We start from the raw sequence: 8,839 nt of genomic DNA on the forward strand, positions 1-8,839 counted from the left end.
CTCAATTCAAATGTAATTATTTTTGTTTTTCATGTTCTTTTAGAAAAGACCGACCAAGCACATTTCAATCCTACTCTTTAGGATTGTGCATTGAAAATTTATGATGGTATCACCTCATGCTGGACATTTAATCATCATCATATATAGTCTGGTTAAGTTGCATAAAGACAGCCATAAAACTAGAACAAGCTGAAACAACAGCTAAAAAATGACTTACAAATTTCAAGCTAGAGAGCACCTTTAACTTTAAATCCCCCACGACAGCATCCATGAACTCTCATTTTTGTTTACCCTGTATTTAGTTAAAAAAAAGATGATTCATGGAAACGTAGGTCATCTTTTTATCACTCGGGCTATGTACAAAGCATTCTCTGAACAACTTAATTTGTTCACAATTTTTTTTCTTAATTAACGACTGAGTTATAAATTGAAAGTTCTTAATTTGCTCTCTGAACTTAGAGTACGAGGGAGATTATGTTATTGTTATCTTGAAATAGATTGTATTGTTGTTAGAAAAACTATGACTATATATGAATGCATCCACATATTTGGATAATTTTGGATATAAGTTGGCATAATTAGAACAAAATTCTAGCAATCCTGGGTGCTATAATTGAAGTTGCTAGTAAAATTTGGTCCCAAATACAGGGAAAAAAAGAGAGTAATGAAAGCTTAAGTTAAAAGGTGGAGTAACAGGTTAAATAGCAATGGAAATTGCCATAAATCAATTTAATACATGAATTATTTGAAGAAAAAAAAAATTCGTTCACTAATTGTGAAATATTTCCGCTTATTCGAATTAAACATATTCATTACACAAGGCAATTTGATACCAGAAGCTTCATCGGTTCAAATGGCATCAAAGGTAACTAAGACTCGGCCTGTTGATTGAAGGGAAACTTGTCTTGGCACTGATTGCTAACTTCAAGTGTTGAGAATTTGTCCATTCCCAAGTCAAGCACAACCTTACCTCCAGTCCTCCCACATTGCAGAAGGACTATATTGAGATCATAATATCAATTCCTGATAGTTTATATATATATATAAAAACACTATCATGCTGAAATACTCAATGTTCCATGCATTCCAAATACATTTTCAACGAACAAACAGAACAATCTTTCTTGTCATATCTTCAACGTCCACATGTGTCCATCTACTCCTTGTGCGTGCAAGTTCTCTTCGTTCATGTTCTGTCTATAAACAACAATAGAACAAGAGTCAGTCGTTAAAGATCGATGGTGAATTTCTGTATCAACCAAAACCACAAACATCTCAAACATCGTAGCCCCATGCTTATACTTCTACACAAAATCGATAAAGATGCAAAAGCAGAGCATTTAGCAAACAAAGAAGAGAAGGGATGGTCCATAATTGATTGCATCCTTCTCATTCGAAACAGCAAAGTCGGATCAAAGCTTAGAATCAACTTCAAAAGAAGAAGAAGAAGAAGAAATCTTCAGTTTCAACAACGCAGATTATGAACACTAAGCAAAATTGGCAAAAGCCTTGGCAAAATTCAAGAGCAGGAACAGCAGCACTGCTCTGGCTCTCCGAAACATGGGGGCAACATGCCAAATACACTTTACCACCCTCAAAATCTTTGTCCCGCCACTCCTCGATCGGTGCATAATCCATCTGTCTTTTGTTTCTCCAGATTGTCCGAAACTTGGTAAAAAAAAGTTTGATCATGTGCTTGATTTGAAGCGGAATATTGGTGAACCTTCAAGCTGCCCGCGGTGGCGGTGACTGGATTGTTTCTGTTCTTGATGGAATTGTCACTGATCGGGTTTAGGAGCTGGAAACAGGAGAGATTCGCTAACTGAAATTGGCGGGAAAAGACGTTATTAAGAAACTAAATAGATAAAGAGAGTTATGCGGTGAGCGTCGATCGAACACGCGACCTTCAGATCTTCAGTCTGACGCTCTCCCAACTGAGCTATCCCCGCCTGTTTGTTTCCTCTTTTCTCTTAATTAATATGAAACAATAAAATTATTCTATAATACATGCATTTTGCGAGGACATCTGTGCATCCTTTCTGCTTTCCATGCTTTTGCGGTTGTTAGTGGGAAAGCATTTCACATTAGATTGAATTTTCTGGTAAGTTGAAATCTCAACTTGGCTTATTATTGTGGCAATTACCAGTTATATATTTCATGTTTAAGAAATTAGGATGCCTGTTATGAAGCTTGATAAGAATAGTCAATTACGTGGAGGACTCGGGGCATGACTCAAGGAGCTGAGTACGTGGAAGGAGATGAGTTCGTGGACTGCTATTGTTTAGTTTTATCATTGTTTTGATATTTTGTTGAATTAGTCAAATAATATAATGAGGTGGAAGCAGGAGTGCTGATCGCAATCCTAGTCTTCAGCTCCACTACTGGAGTTCCTGTTATTTCGAGTTATTGTTATTTTGGTGGCCTATTTATGCTCACCTTTGCTGTATGGAAGGGTTATCAATTAAGCTAATAAACAATCTTTCCCCAATCTTTTATTCTTCTTCTTCCTTATCTATCCCCCAAATTTTACTCTTATCAATGGTATCAGAGCTTTCCCGGTTCATGGATACACGCGGCAAAACTCATGCAGAGTTTCGTGCTGATGTCACTGAGGCCTTGGCCCGCCACGACACCAATTTTGACGAATTGAATCACAATTTCGGTAAGGTCAGTGACGCCTTACAAGGAGTCATGGCTGAACTGCAGGCTATGAGGATCGCCCATGCCAATCACACACTTGACAGGGACGTCAACCCGTTCGCAGCTGGGGATCATTCCCACGACAGGCCTTCCTCTTCACACACTTCTAATTTCGACAGAAACCACTCCAACCTTAAGCTGAATTTTCCAACCTATGCTGGTGAGGGTGAGGACCCTACAGGTTGGATTTTTAAAGCTGAGCAGTATTTTGAATTTCAAAATGTTGATGCTCACCGACAGGTTCAATTGGCTTCATTTCACTTATCAAGCGTAGCACTCCAATGGTATCGCTGGTATACCAAGGGCAAGGGTCAGTTACGCTGGTCCGAGTTGGCCAAAGCTCTCCTTCATCGTTTTGGTCCAACTGACTATAACGATCCATCTGAGGCATTGTCACGCCTTAAGCAGGTCACCACTGTCAATGCGTACCAAGAGGCTTTTGAGAAATTATCTCACAAGGTGGATGAGCTTCCAGAGATGTTTTTGGTGGGTTGTTTTATTGCAGGGTTGAAGGATGAAATCCGGCTGGATGTTCGTGTGAAGCAACCAAAAACTCTATCGGAATGCATTAGCGTGGCTCATTTAATTGAGGAACGCAACCAATTTCAAAGGAGGACGAGCAACCCCTTCCGGGCTGCGGCATCTTCAGGCCAGCTGAGACAGCAGACCTCAACAATGGGACTCCTCGGACATGCCCCTTCACAGCGCCCATCTCAGGCATCTCATGCCTCTAGTGGAACTGCCCGAAGACTCACAGGACAAGAGGCAAGGGAACGGCGTGAAAAGGGCTTGTGTTTTTACTGTGATGAAAAGTATGTCCCAGGGCATCGCTGCTCCAGACCCCAATTATTCATGATGGTAGATGTGCAGTAGAATGAAAATGACAATGAGATGGACATGGATATTGAGTCTGCCGAAGAAGCAATACCAGAAATATCATTCCATGCCTTAGTGGGTATATCACACCCACGTACCTTTCGGGTAACAGGAAGGATAGGCCATAAAGAATTGATCGTGCTCATTGATGGGGGGAGCACCCATAATTTTATTGATCAATCGGTGGTCATTAAATTGGGATTGCATGTGGTTAGGGGGAAGCCATTCAAGGTGACAGTGGGGAATAAAGAAGTAATTGAATGTACAGGAAGGTGTTTTGGGCTCTCATTATCTCTCCAAGGAATCACGATTCAGGCTGATTTCTTTGTTCTTCCCGTGGCTGCTTGTCAAGTAGTTTTGGGTGTCCAATGGCTAGAAACCTTGGGTCCGATCAAGACTGACTACAAGAAGCTTTGGATGTCCTTCAAACAAGACGGAAAAACTCATGTCTTACATGGGATAACAGGTTCAGAACTTGCACCGTTGGGTGAGAAGGAGTTGCTGCACTTATCGGGGATGGGGTTCTTTGTTCACATGGTTTCGGAGATGCAGACCACTCAGGACACTCAATGGGCACCAGACCTGGATCAAATTCTGTCACAATTTGCACACATATTCGAAGAACCCACCGATCTGCCACCTACGCGCAGCCACAACCATCGCATTTCATTACTACCCAACCAACCGCCAGTTAACACAAGACCTTACAGGTACCCCCATTATCAAAAGAATGAGATCGAAAAGTTGGTCAAGGAATTCCTTCAGTCCGGAATTATTCGGCCAAGCCGGAGTCCCTTCTCATCACCGGTCTTATTGATAAAGAAATCCGATGGGTCTTGGCGTTTTTGCGTCGATTATCGGGCACTTAATGAAATTACGGTCAAAGATAAATTTCCAATACCTGTCATTGATGAGCTTCTGGATGAACTACATGGCGCGAAGTTCTTTTCCAAATTAGACTTGCGCTCCGGCTACCACCAGATCAGGGTACATCAGGATGATATTCAGAAGACGGCTTTTCGCACTCATGACGGCCACTACGAGTTTTTGGTTATGCCATTCGGTTTGACCAACGCTCCAGCATCCTTTCAGAGTCTCATGAATGATATCTTTAGGCCACATTTGCGAAGGTTTATACTCGTTTTTTTTTATGATATTTTGGTGTACAGCAGGTCATGGGAGGATCATCTGCTGCACTTAAAACAGGTGCTGGGTATTCTTGCGGACCACCAGTTTTTTGTCAAACTCTCCAAGTGCCAGTTTGGGGTGCTATCAGTGGGGTATTTGGGCCACCTCATTTCTTCAAAAGGTGTGGTAGTGGACCCAGAGAAAATACAAGCCGTTCAGAATTGGCCGGTACCAACGTCCCCTAAAGGTGTCTGTGGCTTCCTTGGATTGGCCGGTTATTACTGTAAATTCGTGTGCGGATTTGGTGTAATCGCGGCACCCTTAACCAAACTCCTCACCAAAGATGGGTTTTTTTGGGCTGCAGACTGTGAATTGGCTTTCAACAAATTAAAGGAAGCTCTCGTCCCCCCCCCCCCGGTTTTACGCCTGCCCAATTTTTCAGAGCCATTCGTCGTTGAATGTGATGCTTGCGGAGAGGGTTTAGGGGCCATCTTGTCTCAGAACAACCAACCAATCGCCTATTACAGTGAAGCTTTGAAGGGAAAATCCAAGCTATTGTCCACTTACGACAAGGAGATGTTGGCAGTGGTAAAAGCCGTGCGAAAGTGGCGTCCTTACCTATTGGGCAGACCCTTTGTGATCAAAACAGATCATAGAAGCCTCAAATATTTATTAGAGCAACGCCTCACAACGCCCTCTCAAGCTCGGTGGCTGCCAAAATAATAGGTTTTGATTACACCATTCAATATCGCCAGGGGAAGGAGAACCAAGGTGCCGATGCTCTCTTACGTGTGGCAGCCTTTCAATTTCATGCCTTGTCCGTGCCAATTGCCGATTGGTGGGCAATCCTACAGTAAGAGGTACTTGAACAACCTTATTATAAGTCTTTGCTTACTAATCAATCCTTAAAATGTGTTCAAAGAGACGGAGTCTGGATGCAAAATGGACGGATTCTTTTGAGTCCCACTTCAGCGTTGTTACCTGCTGTCTTGGCCGATGGACACTCTTCACCGTCGGGAGGCCACTTTGGATACTTGAAGACACTCACACGAATCTCAGCCAGTTTTGTGTGGCTTGGCATCCGCACTTCAGTCAAAAGTTTTATCCGAGATTGTGAAGTGTGCCAACGTTGCAAGCATGAGACACTCCGGCCAGCAGGTTTGCTTCAACCCCTTCCCATTCCACAACGAATCTGGACAGATATATCCATGGATTTTATCGACGGATTGCCGCTGTCGCAAGGATATAATGTGATCATGGTGGTGGTCGATCGCCTCTCAAAGTATGCCCATTTTATGCCACTGAAACATCCCTACACAGCTGTATCAGTAGCTAAATGTTTTCTCAATAACGTGGTGAAGTTACATGGAATGCCTCTCTCCATTGTTAGTGATCGTGACAAAATTTTTCTTAGCACTTTTTGGAAGTCCTTGTTCAAATTACAGGGAACAATGTTGTGTTATAGTTCCAGCTATCACCCACAATCCAACGGACAAACGGAGGTGGTCAATCGAACCCTTGAGCAATATTTACGTTGCTTCTCTTCAGATCAACCAAAGGGCTGGGTGGAATGGCTTGCTTGGGCAGAGTGCGGGTACAACACAGCAGTTCATTCGGCAACAAAAATGTCTCCCTTTGAAGCAGTATATGGAGTTCCTCCTCCGAACATGTCTTCTTACATTCCAGGCACAACAAAGGTTCAAGAGGTGGACAACTTATTGCGCACGAGGGAAGTCATCCTGCGTGACCTCAGGAGAAATTTATTGGAAGCGCAGGCTCGCATGAAGTCTCGGGCTGACTTGCATCGACGTGAGATCACCTTTGAAGTTGGAGATTATGTGTTTCTTAAATTGCAGCCATACCGTCAAAAATCAGTAGCTTTCAGAAGTTCTTTGAAGCTGTCTCCAAGGTTTTTTGGGCCGTTCAAAGTTTTAGCTCGTGTTGGGGCTGTGGCATACAAGTTGGACTTGGCAGCAGGGGCACACATTCATGATGTGTTTCACGTCAGCCTGCTCAAGAAGAAATGGGGACCGGTCGTAGATGAGACCGTGATAACTCTTCCTCCTGTTTCAGCGGATGAAGTAATACTACCAGAACCGGAATTAATTTTGGACAGTAGGGTGGTCCAAAAAGGCAAATACCGTCCCAAAACAGAGGTCTTGGTTCAATGGAAGGGAGCTTTAGCTGAAGATTCTTCATGGGAGAACCTGTGGCGTTTTGCCAAAACATATCCTCATTTCAACCTTGAGGACAAGGTTCTTCGAAGGGGGATGGATTGATAAGAATAGTCAATTACGTGGAGGACTCGGGGCATGGCTTAAGGAGCTGAGTACGTGGAAGGAGATGAGTTCGTGGACTGCTATTGTTTAGTTTTATCATTGTTTTGATATTTTGTTGAATTAGTCAAATAATACAATGAGGTGGAAGCAGGAGTGCTGATCGCAATCCTAGTCTTCAGCTCCACTACTGGAGTTCCTGTTATTTCGAGTTATTGTTATTTTGGTGGCCTATTTATGCTCACCTTTGCTGTATGGAAGAATTATCAATTAAGCTAATAAACAATCTTTCCCCAATCTTTTATTCTTCTTCTTCCTTATCTATCCCCCAAATTCTACTCTTATCAAAGCTTTACATTAGTTTTGGGCCAGGAATTTACTGTAGCAAACACTGCAACATTTAACAATTTTATAAATATAATTTTTTTTATTGGTGTGATATTACCACTCTATCGGGTGAAAATTTTAATTACTAATTTATTGATAGAATATGTTTTTCGGTATAACGTTCTTCGGTAATTTATTATTTGTCACTAATTTTATTAGTGAAAAGAATAAATTAAAATTTAATAGTTTTATTGACAGAAAATACACTCAAAAAAAATATTTCCACTCGAAATAGGCGGATGAAATTAATCTCTCAGGATATGTTATAAAACAATTTTAGGAAACTGCATTTTTGTTTTCTTTCCAATTTGCTTACATGCCTTAACTTCAAGAGTCATGGTACTAGACTACTAGTAATCTCATTACTGAAACCTAACTCTACCTCGATTTCATTACTGAAACTATAATCACTAACAGCGTTGTGTCTCTTTCAAACAATAAAAATAAAAAAAGATAACGTTTTCTGCAAAAGCCAATTAAAGTAGGGATGAGCTGGTGTATCATTTACTATTATAGTATTGTCTCTCCATTTTTTAGACATCTTCCAAACACATCCATACAATTCTTCTTGCTCGCTTCATCATTTCTAAAATAAAGTTTTAAGCCAAGATTGAATTTTTAAAATTTAGAGTGAGTGGTTACCTATTAGATAAAAAAAAAAAAGGATTAAAATGAACTTTTCAAAATAAATTCAAAGTATTATCTATTTTACATGTTTTTTTCACTTTTTCTCCTGTCTCTTAACTCAACACTATCTTAAAAAAAAAAAAAAAATGTAATTGGATGTTAATTGATGCTAAAAAAAGGTTTAATTGTACCAAAAAAAAATGTTCAATAACCAATTTTTTGTTTTTTTTTTATTTCAAATTTGGGAACTGAACCGTTGCATTCTTTCTTCCCTTCCAGGTACCCTGAAAAGCCTCCCAACTTTGCCGTTTCACTCCATTCCCACCGGAAACTTCCATCTTTCTCATATTCCAGTTTAGTTTCGACATTTTTTATTCACCAACCAGTCCAATAGGTTTGTTCTCACTTATCAATCTGTTAATGCGTCTCCTCTCTAGAAAGGATTTTTAATAACAAACTTATCATTTTTTTTTTTATGTAAAAAACATATTGAAAAATTCTACATAATATTTTCAATTTAATTCTTATTTTTTGGATTTTTGATTTTTTTTCTCGATCTTTTTATTGTTTTTCAATCCAAGTTGATAATGTATTTTGTTTTTAAATTTTAATTCTTTTTTTTTTTTTTTTTCAGCTTAGACATGATAAAAACAAGGCACAGTTAGAGAACAAGACAGCCTTTTACATTGCAATAGCACCCATCAGTTTCTGGTGATAAGGGTTAGCCTGCAAGTATTTAAGCCTCCATGTAGATATCTACAGTATATGTGTCTGAGTATTGTCAGCCTGTATCTGCATCGTTATTGTCTTCTTGGCTATCTACTTCTTCAACTGGTTTTTGATTC

General features: G+C 40.3%; 1 non-coding gene across 1 annotated transcript; it reads right to left on the reverse strand.

Annotated features, from left to right (window-relative positions):
• Positions 1-1,876: 1,876 nt before the first annotated feature.
• On the reverse strand, positions 1,877-1,949 carry TRNAF-GAA (transfer RNA phenylalanine (anticodon GAA)). Its single transcript has one exon. It is a non-coding gene; the product is annotated as a tRNA-Phe (tRNA).
• Positions 1,950-8,839: the final 6,890 nt, after the last annotated feature.

The sequence above is a fragment of the Populus alba genome, chromosome 5 (assembly GCF_005239225.2).
Source record: "Populus alba chromosome 5, ASM523922v2, whole genome shotgun sequence".
NCBI classification, from domain to species: domain Eukaryota; kingdom Viridiplantae; phylum Streptophyta; class Magnoliopsida; order Malpighiales; family Salicaceae; genus Populus; species Populus alba.